The sequence below is a fragment of the Mus caroli genome, unplaced genomic scaffold (genome assembly GCF_978045245.1).
Source record: "Mus caroli unplaced genomic scaffold, Mus_caroli_1 scaffold_1, whole genome shotgun sequence".
NCBI classification, from domain to species: domain Eukaryota; kingdom Metazoa; phylum Chordata; class Mammalia; order Rodentia; family Muridae; genus Mus; species Mus caroli.
In genome coordinates, this window is record NW_028227256.1 from 49,368,995 (window position 1) to 49,383,778 (window position 14,784).

Below are 14,784 nucleotides of genomic sequence, written 5' to 3' on the forward strand. Positions count from 1 at the left end.
AAGTGTGCAAAGCTTTTCTTAAGAGCTCTTCCAGTAATAGCCATCACCCACTTTTAGAAAGGACGAAAACAGGAGCTTTTCTCTTTTTTTAATCTCAGACTTGGTCATCTTTTCTGCAGAATTATCCCCCTCTTGCCTTTGTGAGGGTCCCTGGCTTGGGGCATAGTCACAGCTGCTGACAGATACATCGAAGCAGACCTCATTCTGTGCTTTTTATAATCACCACCTACAATATGGGAGGAAAGCACACAGCCTAATTCACTTTAATGTTCATCCTATACTTTAAAATAAGCATTATTCCTTGGCAAGTACTCTTGGCCCAGTTAACTATTTGAAATGCATATAAGCTATACCAACTTTTAAATCTGTATGTGCATACAGACAAAAGTCTTACATAAATGTTAACAATTTTCTCTTAGTAATGGGATTTCTATTATACAGATTTGTGTTTTCACAATGATTATTTCTTTAATATTTGAAAAATGTGCTAATTAATCACAAAATGCTTATATAAAACCCCCTTGGCCTGGCATAATCATATATAGTTTTAGCTTTTAGGGAGAATTTTAGCTTTTAGCAGGAGAACTGAGAGTATATAGAGACCTAGCTCTAACAATAAAAGAACGCCTTCTAAAATAAGTCTTTGATTCATGAGAATATGAACAGTTCTATTTATTCAATAAACATGTACCAAGCTCCTCCCATGTGCACATGCCTGTGAAAACTATTAGACAAAGCATTTTCTTGTTTCACAGAGTTGGTGCCATTCAGATGACACATTTATAGACACATGCTCACGACACATGTTCGTAGACATATGCTCATAAACTTGCTAACACTCTGGGTAGAGAGAACAGGTAGAACCGTCTCCAGGAGCTTGTCTTGGGAAGGACACACTACTGGCTAATGCCATAGGCGGTGGCTGAGAAGGCGTGGCTACCTTAGCTAGGTAGTCCTGGTGGGCCTCACTGAGTCACATTTAGGTTGAGGCCTGTGGATCAGGAGGCAAGATGACCCTGATCAGGAAACAAGATGACCCTGAGTTGAATGAACTACAGAGAGGGAGGGGACTGGGAAGAACCCATTGAGTATATTTAAGGAACAAATCCAACCAAAGGTGGTGGGACAAATGAGGAGACAGAAGCAATGGGGGGCGGGGGGGGGGGAGGTCTGGTCAGTACTAGAAGTCACTGGTAAGCTGAGGGTAGAAGGGTGATACCTCGCAGCCTAGCTTCCATGTGGCAAAGGGGTTAACCTGCTTCTGAGCTGACAGTAGACTGGGGGAGATGAGAGTGCAGGCAGGAACACAGTCTGCCTGTGGTTGAGATTATCTACAAGGAAGCTAGAGAGATACTAACATAACCCCAAATTTGGGAAATTTTTTTAAAGTAGGAGCAAGAATTAATAGGATGTGTTTTGGTCTTCATCTTGTAGCTACTGTTCCCTTTGACGTTCATGTCAAGTGTGACCGAGAATGTTGCTGACGCCTTATGTCTGTAACAGAGTCCTGGAGTTTCATCAAGACACAAAGAGGCATTTTTTTTTTTTTTCCAGCTTCCCTTGTGACGAGGAGTGATCTCGTGGTCTCTGTTCTGACAAACAGGCAGGAAGTGAACAGAGAGACCTGGCAGCTTCTAGATAACCCTCTTAGGGATGCAGACACCAGAGGCTTCCTTTGCCTGAGCATGGCATTAACCCAGCTTTGAACAAAGGGTCCCTGGGGTCTGGTGGAGCAGCCAGAGGGAGGGACAGTTTTTCAGAAGGAGCTCAGAGGACAGGACTGTTTTGGTGTCCTCCCTGGTGGTCTGTCTTCCATCACCTTCCGTCTGCAACATACGGGGAACATTAGCTTCGTTGTCTTGTAGTCAGGTTGCCTCCTGGGATCTTTTGGCTATAGCCACTTATCCGAGTGCTTAAGTCACCTGAGAAAGAAAACAAAGTTTAAGAAACTTGGGCAAGGAAAAAAGTCTTTACAGCAGCCCAGCATTTTTAACAAGATAAACAATGTCTTTCTTCAGTGCCTTCCTGCCAGAGATGGGAGAAAGATAGCCTACAGAGAGAAAAGCTAGCTTCCTAGCTCCCAGGAAGCCTCGAGGCCATGCCCAACCATGGAAGAATTTTTACATCTTGACAAGATTAGGGTCCGAAAAACGGAACATGGGAGTCATGAACTTCATATAACACTAAGTGTGCAACATGCTGATTGAAAAAAAAAAAAAAAAAAGCAAAAGAGAGCAGAATTTTTTTTTGTTACTTTACAGAAATAACATTTTAAATTAATTTCTCTGAATGCAGCAGTATGCCCTCCGCTCTGTAAATATAAAAACGAATACAGCAAGTCGGGTGACACATTTCCCCAGCAGGCTCTCTGCTCTCATCTGTATTGTGCATTAGATGCTGCTCTCATTGGTATGGGAAGGCCTAAATGCAGGCCTAAAGTTTTAGTGAGCAAAGAAAAAGAGGCCTCTAGGTTCTGTTGGAGCCACGCATGATAATGCTAACTAGTATATTATAGTGTGTAAACTCAGACATAGGGTAAAGCAACACCCTCCTTATAGAATTTTCATGAAGATACTGAGAGAATGTTGGCCGGGGAGATGGTTTAGTGGGTGAGAGTGCTTGATTACTCAAACATGAAAACCTGAGTTGGGACCTTAAGCATATGTGTAGACGGCTGTGAGTGGTAGCAGGTAAGTTGTAACCTAACCTGGTGGGAGACAGTGCTTGGAGACTGCTAGGCCTCACTGGCTGACAGGGTTACTCCAGGTTCAGTGAGGGACCCTCTCAAAGGAACAAGGAGTCGAACGTTAAAGCAGGACACCAGATGTCCTCCTTGGCCTCTGCATACAGGCATGCAGGTGTGCACAGTCACACACACACACACACACACACACACACAGAGGCTGAGCAGAGAGTCAGAGGGAGACAGAAAGACAGAGACAGACATAGATGTAGGGATGTAGAGAGAATCTCTTGTTTACTGTATGGAACCATCACCTAACAAAAAGAACCCAATGAACTATTAGATGGGGTAGGAAATAGGAGGTGGGAGTTCTGACAGGGAGAGAGGAACTCTGGAATAGAGTCAGGCACGGGAAGAGTTTCACCTCAAACTCTGAGGAGACAAACCCATGAAACTAAGGAGAGGTAACCAGCCATGTTGCACTCATAGAATAGAATCAATAGGTTAAGTTATGGGCTAGTCGGAAATGAGCCAAAGTTTGTGGTGTAGGAATTTATTCATAAATAATAAATCTCAGAGTCAATATTTCAGGAACTGGGGTGTGAGCTGAAGAGCCCGTTAGTTACAAATGGCATCTAATGTGGTAGGCATGTAATCCAAACTTAGACAGAAATTCAAGCTTAAAGCAAAAGATTCAGGTAGTAGACAAACTTCCAGGTGGAGGGCGTTTCCTCGATGATCAGGAGTAGGAAACCTCAAGGAGGACTAGTGCAACTTCAGAGCCCCTGCTGTACAGTGAGGCTCTGAACTCCTGGCTCAGCAGGCGGGAGTCTGAGATGCGCAGCAGTCTCTCTGGCAAGTCAAGGCGCTCACAGTGGGCAGAGACGGAAGAAGTTTCCTGGACCAGACACTACAACATGGCTGGGAGATACCACTGAGAAGCCAGAGAATAGCTCATAGCATGGTGGGACTATCCCTTCCTGTCCTTCAGTTATGGTGGGAACCATGGCCTGGGCGGCAGAGAATGGCTGCAAGCAATGGTAGCCTGGCCCAGACTGAGAAAAACCTCTGAACAGGTACAGTATGCTTGAAAATGTGCTCAGGTACTAAAGAAAGAAAAAAAGCTGGGTATAAGCAATCAGAGATAAATAAATAAATAATTTGAAAATAGTAACATTAAGTCTCAGACGGAAGGAGAGGGTTAAAGACTAAAAAGAAAACATTTTTGTTCTGCCTGGTCTTTGCTGCTGGACAGAAAATGTTACAGCTAGATTTTTTTAAGACTAACCAATATCTCAATTTTATTTCTATCCACCCCCTCCCCAAAGGAAAATGATATCACCAGATAGCAGGAAGCAATTTTAAGAGAGTGACACCCCCATTCCCAAGAGGTGGGATGGGTAGGTTTTGGTCATTTGATGGATGATGGATGTTTGTTGTCACTTAAGGGGGTGGTTACAAGTTGTTGTGGTCTCAACATGGAAATAAAATAAGGAAGGTTAGATTCATGAATTTCTCTTGCTTTTTCCCCTTCTATCCTTTTTCTTTCCTAACTAGTGTTAGGGGTAAACAGTGGGGAGAAGGGATGGAAAGAATCAAACTTAATGGACATGTTAGACACTAGTTTAGTTAGTTACAAAATTAAGTTTCATTTAACTATCGTAGATGTTTTCAAAGTCAAGCAGATAGTAGATATCTAGAAACAAGCACAAATATACTAAGATGCTCTTAAAAAATCTCAGAGATCTTCAGAATATGACATTTAAAAGTGTTTTATTAATAAAAGGCCTTTTGTGACAATGAGACAGGTCTGCTCCAGGCAACACGCCAACTCTATTACAAAAAAGAAGATGATTAGCACTGAAGAACCTCCAAATGGAGTTTACTTCGAATGTGGCAAGCCAGCCATTGGGCAAGAAACTGCCCTCGTTTCAGCTGTTGACAGTATGCTGCCCGAAGTGGACAAACAGGACACAGGGAAGTCTACAACTGAGCTTTTCAGGCACAAAGTAGGCAAATCCTTCATAATTCCTGCTTCACAGAATAGTCTGTCAGATATTCTGGGCCAGAAGGCTGAAGATAATGCTCCAACAACTCAGCGAAAGCTTAGGGGACTGTCCAGGAGCCAATTATTTCTGTCATGTCTATAGCTTCTGGAGGCTGCTTGCCTATACTGCCTGAATACTTAGGTAATATTTATTCCTTCTCAGTTTGAATACTAAATAGTTTACTCTCACAATTAAGCTTAAATTATTTAGGATTTAGAAAAAATGTTTTCCAGTCTAAGAAGATGTTTTAGGTTGGTAATACAAGTTATGATAGAAAAGGGGGAAATACACAAAGTCTCTCTTAGTACTGCATGGACGCATCACCGTCAATAAAAACCTGATGGCTTATTAGCTTAGGAAGGAAATAGAAGGTAGGAGTTCAGGTAGGGAGAGAGGAGCTCTGGGATAGAGTCAAGCACAGGAAGAATCTCTGAGGAGACAGACACATGGAACTGAGGAGCATCTCATAGAATAGAATAAATAGGTGAATTAAGTTACAGGTCAGGGAACAAGCCCAAGCTTATGGCCTAGAAATAATGTCTCAGAGTCACCATTTCAGGAACTGGGGCATGGATGGAAAAGCCCATGGTTGCAGAGAGACACACAAAGAAAATATATGTAAACCGACCAGAAGCAATCACTGTTGTTAGTTTTTTTCAATTCCTACTACTCAATTATTTGGCTTTCAGTTTTCAAAATATCCTGTAATCTACCTTGCATCTCAGAGGATGATGAAAGATCATTTCCAGTGGGGGCACCTTGATTCTTTACATCACTCAGTGTTGAGATGGGGGTAATGGGTGCTAGGAAGGAAGACTGACATTTTGAAAGTACCCACTGTGTGCACACTTTGCATGTTGTTTTCTTGGGTCCTGTAACTCAACAAGATGACACCATTGTTCCTATTTTATTGTGCTGTGCGTACCTGTAGCATATGTGTGTACGTGATTGCGTATGTGCAGGTGCCAGTGCACATGTGTGTAGAGTCCAGCGTTCTCTCTGTCACGTCCCACCGTATCTTTTTAAGAAGGTTCTCTCATTGAGCCTGGCACTCACAGATTGTATTGATGGACTGGCCAGTGTGCTCCAGGAATCCTGCCTTCACCACATCTCAGTGCTTGGGAGTTGCAGATGCCCACAGTCACTCCTCCCTGGTTTATTTATATTTTGAACTCAATTTTTCATGCTTGTGCAGCAGGTACTTTATCCACTGAACTCCCTTCTTATCTCCTATCATTGCTAGTTTAGCAGTAAAGGAACTTAATCATGGCTAAATCACAGCCCTCAAGCAGTTGTTAGAGGGAGATCAGATACTCAAACTGTAGGCTGTGCAACTTTGAAGGCTCCTTTTCTCCAACAGCTCTGGGGAAGTCTCAGCCTTATAGTATAGACTAACATTCTTGCACATAATAGTAAACCCCAGAACCACCTACTACCGTAGTTTTATTTTTCAATTATAAGAAAAATTAATTCTTTCTCTGTATTCTGACTTAATATTTTGTATACATAGTCACATTCAGTTAAGTGTTGTTATATTGGTCTCCTTATGGTTGTCCCCACCAGACTATTAGTTTTTTGCAGGCAAATATTTTTAGCAGCTATGTATTCCTTATTTGAAGGGATGTCTTTTTGAGACAGTCTTATTGTGTAGCACTAGCTGGCCTGGGACTTCCCATGTGTAGCAGGCTGGTCTCAAACGCAACAGAGATCTGCATGGCTCTGTCTCTCAAGTCCTGAGATTTAAGGCCATTTTGCTAGGCATGCAACTGTGTATTCTTTTTTTTTTTTTTTTTCCTGAGACAGGGTTTCTCTGTGTAGCCCTGGCTGTCCTGGAACTCACTTTGTAGACCAGGCTGGCCTCAAACTCAGAAATCTGCCTGCTTCTGTCTCCCAAGTGCCAGGATTAAAAGCATGCGCCACCACTGCCCAGCACAACTGTATATTCTTAATGCCTATCATAATACCCTTATCTACGGGCCCTCAACAAATTCCTATTGAATCATTCACAAATTCCCTAAGAGTAATAATGTGTCATAGTGTAATTGCTGAGCAGTTAGTTATACCAATTTCTGAACATATCTTTGAACTATCATTAATTTATAACTCAAGTCTCATGACTCCCCATATATAGTAGCTATCACACATATGTGAAGACAATTGAAGAATCATATATGAAGCTAGGTATAATAGAGGTTCGTGTCTGAAACCCTAGCCATTGGAATGCTGGGGCAGGAGAAGCCTAAGTTTGATGCTGTCTTGGGATACAGAATGAAGCACCATAAAAAAAAAAACAAAAAAACTACAACTTTTTATTGGAACTGTCACACATACATTCCTTGTGGTAGACACTGGGTTGCTACCAAGGAAAGGCCATTAAGAGGCACATTCTCACACAAGCCATCATACCCTAAACTTTATAAGTATGATGGCAATTCATAAAACAAAATGTTTTGTCTGTATAACACAAAGAGAGCAAACAGCATCTCAATCGCAAGTCTCCTTTGTCCCTTTTCTTTTCCAAAACCACTTTTAGTGTCCTCGAGCTGAATCTCTGGGTGCATGTATCACGGCTTCATTGCTGTTTGGGACAGTAGTTACAGGAAGGTAAAGAGAACACAAGCCACAGGACTGTGTGCTGCAGTCCTTGTTTTACAAGTCAAATTATTTTTCAGTGTAGAAATACTGTAAAGAACTATGAAAAGTCTAATACTTTATGGATTCTGGTAGAAGAAATAAAATCTAAAGCTGAAACAAATGACAGTTTATAGCAACCAAGTAACGACTAAACCAGCTAGATTAGTTTGGGGTCATCATTAAGAAAATACCAAAGCCAGACACTATTGTGGATGCCAACAAGTGCTTGCTGACAGGAGCCTGGTAGGGCTGTCTCCTGAGAGGCTCTGCCAGTGCCTGACAAATACAGAGGTGGATGCTGACAGCCATCCATTGGACTGAGCACAGGGTCCCCAATGAAGGAGCTAGAGAAAGGACCCAAGGAGTTGAAGGGGTTTGCATCCCCATAGGAGGAACAACAATATGAACTAACCAGTACCCCTAGAGCTCCCTGGGACTAAACCACCAACTAAAGAGTACACATGGAGGGACTCATGGCGCCAGCTGCATATGCAGCAGACGATGGCCTTGTGGGACATCAATGAGAGGAGAGGCCCTTGGCCCTGTGAAGGTTCTATGCCCCAGTGTAGGGGAATGCCAGGACCAGGAAGCAGGAGTGGGGGGGTTGGTGAGCAGGGGAAAGGGGAAGAGAGTTTTCGGAGGGGAAATTAGAAAAGGGGATAACATTTGAAATGTAAATAAAATACCTAATTAAAAAAAAAAGAAAGAAAATAAAGAAAAGCACATTGCACACTGCACATGGATTTGGATAGCATCTTGAATTTCCAAAGTAGGGCTTTGTAACTTCATAGCCCCTCCATCCTCATCATTACCATTAGGCATCTGAGAGAAAAAATGCTCTCTTTCTAGGGAGCACTGTGTGTAATCATCAGGATATCTTACAAAGGTATGAGTCAGCAGGAGGTAAGGAAGTTGGACTGGAATTATCACTGTAGAGTGCAGGGCCCCATGGGTAGCAGGGAGCATGGAAGTCTCATTAATTCCTTGAGAGTCCACTGTTGAGGGGCTTTTTGTGAGTGGGAAGAAGGCATACTGTTGCCAGACTGAAAGTATCCAGACAGTTTAGAAAGATGCACAAGGCTGGGAAGATGGCCTGGTATATTTACCACGAAAATATGAGTCCCAGCTTGGAGTCACAGAACCCATATAAATGACACATGGGTGCTCTGTAACTCCAGTCTGTGAGGGCAGGGATGAGGATCCCTGGAGAAAGTTAAGCTATAGCAAGACTAGCCATGTGCATGATCTCTGGGTTTGCCTGAGGAACACTGACTCAGTAAATAAGGTGTTAGAGTAAGGGGTAATGGGTCCCAATATCAACCTCTGACCTTTACATACATGTACACATACAGCTACACCCAAGCACACACATGCACACGCATATACACACACACACACACACACACAGAGGAAGAGAGAGAGAGAAAGAGAGAGAGAGAGAGAGAGAGAGAGAGAGAGAGAGAGAGAGAGAGAGAGAGAGAGAGAGAGAAGTTCCAAGGACCTCAATAGTTTGACCATAGAACAAAGACTATAATCTGAAAGAATAGATGTGAGTCTCTCTGACTGGTCACTCACTGGGAGAGTCAAGTCAATTGCAGTCAAATCTTCCACAGCAGAAGTGGACAATGGGCCTTCTGGGGAACCTTCCTCACTGTAACACAAAGAGGCTAGATTTTGACATAGCATCTTTGTCCAGCACAAAGCTCTGTACTCTGGAGTTTGTGATGGTGGGTATGTTTCTTGGTCTTAAACCATGATGGATCCAGGCAGCAATGGTGCTGAGTTGGTGGTAACAGCTCTAATAATACCTTGAGTCCAGTTAGTCTCACTGGATTATGAACTCAAGCATGAAAAGTTCCATCAAAAGCTTCCAGTTAATAGCCCTAAGCAGAGACGTTTTAATTTGCAAATCTTTCATGTCTAAGGGGTAGCCTTTGGGAATAGACCAAGTCAGTAAAAATAGAAAGCTTTCTTTAAGGGCAGCACTGGTCAGTATTATGGGAGTTGCTCTTGAATTCTGCCCAAGAACCCAAGAACAGAGAAACTTCATCTATCCTTGATTTTGCATCATTGGCACTGGGGCTAAGAGCAAACATAGCACCCCTGTGTATACCACTAGGTTCCAACTTAACTAGGTTTATTACTTAATTTTACCTGCCAACTTGATACAAGGTAGATAGATGACCTTCAAACAGAGTCTCTATAAAGAATAATCCACATCACATTGGCTATTAAGCTTGCCTGTGGAAAATTGTCTTGATTTATAATTGATATAGGACATAGCCTATTATGGGCAGTACCATTCCCTAGGCATGGAGTCCTAAACATCACAATAGAGGAGAAAACTAGTTACAACCAAGCACATATGGATGTGGTTTTTTGTTGTTTGTTTGTTCATTTTCCCTGTACTCTTGACTTTAGATATGATATGACTGACTTCTAGGGCTCTTGACTTGACATTCCAGAAATGATGGGTTATAATGTGGAATTGTTAGCCAAATAAATATTTTCTTCCTTAAATTTTTTTTTTGGTCAGCATATTTTATCACAGCAACAGAAACTAAACTAGACAAGCCTGGGCTTATAAGGAAAGCATTTCATACCAGGATCCCTTGAAAAGGCCGTGATCGCTCTGTTTGGCGGGGAGAAGACAGAGTGGTGGTGGTCTTTACTATGTCATTTTTCATTTGACCAGTGAAGCTTCCTTGGCTCTTCCCCCACTGTTAGTCATGGAATTCGTGTCAATTCATCCTAAAGTAGGAACATTATCCCAGAGAACCACAAAGATCCATGGATTAGGCATTCAATTTTAATAAGAGAACAATAGCAAGCTTATAGCTTCTCTTTCAAAATGGATGTTCCTGGTGCATCACACAGTGAAACCAAAAACCCTAGAGAGGAACATCTGGGTAGCACCTATCTCTGTTTGATGGATGCTGCAATCAATAAAAATCATGAACGTTGTGACTTGCAGAGACTTACAGTTCAGAACACTCATTAGAGTTATGGACCCTATAGTGGTTTAGATTTGAAAATGTAGGGAATGGCATCAGGAGTTGTGGCGTTATTGGAATAGGGGTCGCTTTGGTAGAGGAAATATGTCACTGGAGGTGGGCTTTGAGGTTTTAAATACTCAAGCCAGTCCCAGCACATCTCTCGCTCTGTCTCTCTACCAGTCTCTGTCTCTCTGCCTGTCTCTTTCTGTTTCTGTCTGTCTCTCTCTTTCTCCTTCTCTCCCTCTCCCCCTGCTGACTGCTTCTCCAGATGTGGAAGAACACCCAGATACCTCTTTAACACTATGTCTGTCTGTGTACTGCCATGCTTCCCACCATGACAATAATGGACTAAAGGTCTGAAACTGTAAGCAAGCACCTATTAAATGTTTTCCTTTATAAGAGTTTCCATGGTCACAGTGTCTCTTCAAAGCAATAGAACTCTGACTAAAACAGATATCAAAATAGAGAGTGTGTTGTAACATCCAAGGCAGCTTTGAGAATAACAACTTGCAACTCAGCCCATAGAAAAGTCAAACAGAATTTCAGAATTCCCAAAGAAGGCACACCATGGATCTGCAATACCTAGCCCAAAGGAGGGAAAGGATTTTAAAAACAAAACAAACAATCAAGCAAACAAAACCCAGCATTGTCTTCCTTGAGTGCAGACAAAAGTGAATGCTGTGACTGTGACTAGGTAGGTCTGATAAATATTGGTTAGCTCTTAAGCCCTTGATTTTGTTAGGACTTGTCATCTACTCTTGAAAATGAAGGTGTGGTAACACTTAAGTTACAGAAATCAAGCTGAGACTTTTAATTTGCCCATAGACAAGACACTATCTATATAATAAGTGTATTTGATAGCTAAGAGGAGTGGAACTCTAGATCCCAAGCATACATGGGCAACAAGATTCAGTTGTTCCCATGACACAAAATGTTCAGGAATTAATTGTACCTGCTGTGGAATCTGTTTTGCAGACCATGTAGGAACTTGAAGGTCAAGACTTATATCGCAAGGCCTCAGTGTTTGGTTTAGTATTCCTCCAAGCATACATGAGCTTCTCAGACACCACTCAGGTTTTTACATGCCCCATTAGTGGTCTCCACCTTAGCTCTTCTCAAGAAGATCTTGCCAGGCATTTAAGGGACAGTCAAGTGTAGCATCGACCCCTTTGTAGGCTGAGATGTAGAATCAGCAAACAACAGAGCATTGAACTGATTCAAAGGATCTCATCTCAAAACTGGTTTCCTTTCCCCATTGCCCCCTGCCTCACCCCATGAGCTTAATCTGCCTAGCTTCTACACATCTATGTAGGTTCCTGTAGCTAACATAGTCAAAACAGTATGATTCTTTCTCCAAGATTTTCCAAGATACTGAATGGATATGTGTGTGGTCCTTAACCCCCATAGGGACAGAAAGACCTGTGCTCCATTTCTAGTCCTTTGTCCTTTACATGGATGGCTGAGGAGAGAGAGAGAGAGAGAGAGAGAGAGAGAGAGAGAGAGAGAGAGAGAGAGTTTTCTCATTATCACCCATAAACTCACCTAACAGCTTGAATCTTAGTCAACATCTCAACCATGCTTTCCCATAAGGCTGTCTGTCAGAGAAATCTCTCCAAGAGAGTCAAAGCTCTCTCTTAGCAGTCAGTACTTGCTATTTAAAAAGAAAAAAAAAAAGAAAGAGAAATAAATAAAAAATCAGAGATCTTTTCCTGTCATCTGCAAATGGATTTTAGGCTGGCCCGGGTGCTGGAAGGGCTGAGCTGTTGCTGTTCTTCCTCAGGACGTACTACAAGCCCACCCCTCATTTCCTAAGCAAAGCAGCCAGATCTCTCATGGCTTCCCGATTACACTGGCAGTGTGAGCAGCTTTCTTAGTAAGATGCTATCTCTGACTTGTCTGAAAGAACAAAGGATGGCCTCGGCTGTCACAGTGGAGGAGATTTGCATCTGACCTCTTAGAGGGTGAGAAAGCTCACCCACTCAGAGAGGAGTTTCCAGCTATCTTCAAACTTACTTCCTAAAATTCAGCTTGCAGTGACCTTCCCAGACTCAGGCTGACCATAAAGTGGAGGACAGTTTACTCCCTTGTAAATCATAAGATTTGCCAGCTCACTATCCGCTCCCATGGATTTCTTCTAAATCCTGTTTATTCACGTGTGCACAGGTCCTCATCTTTCTCTTCTAAAAAGGCAAGTCTGTCAGCATCCTACATTCTTTGTCCAGATAATGACAGATCTGCCATTATCATACTTTTCAGCTTGCTGTGGTTTCACGGATGCTGGGGAAGACTCATAGTGTCTTAGATATAAGATAAAGGACTGTTTTATACTCATACTGTAGCAAGATCCAAAGGGTCCGTGTTTTTAGTATCCCTCAAGTCTTACTTGCAACAGGGAATGCAAAAAGCGACCGATGATATTCATTCACGCCATAGCCTGGGCTACAGAGGTAGAGCCTGAGTGTAGGGTTAGTCTTAGTTCCTTCTCCATTGCTGTGGTAAGACACCCACCATGACCAACTTAGAAAAGGAAGTGTTTATTTGGGGCTTGGCTTCAGCAAGTGAGTCCATTACAGTTGTGGGGCATGGCAACATGCAAGTAGTCATGACATTGGGGAAGTGGCTGAGAGCTTGATCCACAAGCAAGAGGCAGAGTTGGGATTGGAGGAGCTAAATGGGACAGTAATGGTGTTTGAAACCTCACTACCCCCTGACTCCAGGAACAAACCTTCCCCAACCAAGCTACACTTCCTAATCTTTTTCAAACAGTTCCATCAACTAGGGACCAAGTATTCCAACATATGACCACATAGCCATTCTTATTCAAACCACCACAGGAAGCTAAAGCTTTTATACTGGTCAGTAGCAATATCCCCCACCCTGCACCACTACCCCCATAAACAGTATTCTAACTTCCAAAGATCTTCCCCCGTGAGCATTCCATACAAGGAACAAAGGGGAAGCCAATGCTTTGCTCACAAGGTATGCAGAAATTGGAGAGCCCTGTGGAGAACTGTCTTCTTTAGAGCAGAGAAAGCTTAAAGAAAAATCTATAAGCATTTTTACCTGCAGATAAAGTCGAATTTAGGTTTTGCCAGAACGTTTAACTATGGGAGGATGACCTGGTATCTTAGTCAGTGTTCTATAGCCGTGAAGAGACACCATGAACCCAGCAATTCTTATAAAGGAAAGCATTTGATTGGGGCTGACTTACAATTTTGGAGGTTTAGTCCATTGTCACCATGGCAGGAAGCATGGTAACATGCAGTGAGGCGTGGTGCTGGAGAAGGAACTTGGAAATTCTACATCCCAATCTGCAGGCAGCAGGAAGAGTGAGACGCTGGACCTGGTTTGAGCATTTGAAACTCTAAAGCCTATCCCCAGTGTCTTAGTCAGGGTTTCTATTCCTGAACAAAACATCATGAGCAAGAAGCAAGTTGGGGAGGAAAGGGTTTATTCAGCTTACACTTCCATACTGCTGTTCATCACCAAAGGAAGTCAGGACTGGAACTCAAGCAGGTCAGGAAGCAGGAGCTGATGCAGAGGCCATGGAGGGATGTTCTTTACTGGCTTGCTTCCCCTGGCTTACTCAGCTTGCTTTCTTATAGAACCCAGGACTACCAGCCCAGAGATGGTCCCACCCACAAGGGGCCTTTCCCCTTGATCACTAATTGAGAAAATGCCTTATAGCTGGATCTCATGGAGACATTTCCTCAACTGAATCTCCTCTCTCTGTGATAACTCCAGCTTGTGTCAAGTTGACACAAAACTAGCCAGTAAACCCAGTGACATACTTATTTCAACAAGGCCACATCTCCTAATGGCTCTTAAGTAGCACCACATCCTGATTATCATTCATTTAAATACATTATCCTCTGGAAGCCACTCCTCTACTCAAACCACCTACCTGGGATGAAGTTTGACATTCATCTTAAATTTCATTAGATGACTAACTCTAGTACCTAATATTCTAGAGGATCTAACACATTACCCATGAATCACTAGAGTTTCAGTTTCATGGGCAAAGAAAACGAATACCTTGCATGTCTTTGTAACAGGAACTGATGATATATAAAGATAATACAAACATGATGCCCTTGTTTTTAATATCTGAATAGTATTCCATCATGTAAATGAACCACATTTTTCTGTATCAATTCTTCAGTCGAGGGACATCTGGGTTGTTTCCAGCTTCTGTTCATTATGGATAAGGCTACTATGAACATGGTGGTGCACATATCCTTGAGGTATGTGTTGGTATCAGGACCTCTGAAACCCATGGTATCCATGGCATCTGAAACCATAGGCAGAACCCGCACACCTGTTGCCAAGGCAACAGCCACTATATTCCTAGAATCTACTTGGCTCACCTCCCACCTTTACCTGTAATTATGACATCATCTATAAATAAAGGCCCCCCGATCAA

The 14,784-nt window shown here is 42.6% G+C and overlaps 1 long non-coding RNA gene across 1 annotated transcript; it reads right to left on the reverse strand.

Annotated features, from left to right (window-relative positions):
* Positions 1–1,701: 1,701 nt before the first annotated feature.
* On the reverse strand, positions 1,702–14,584 carry LOC110304376 (uncharacterized). The gene is made up of 3 exons (XR_002379075.3): positions 14,397–14,584; positions 9,969–10,116; positions 1,702–1,922 (listed from the first exon to the last, which is right to left on the reverse strand). It is a non-coding gene; the product is annotated as an uncharacterized LOC110304376 (long non-coding RNA).
* Between the last annotated feature and the right edge of the window lie 200 nt (positions 14,585–14,784).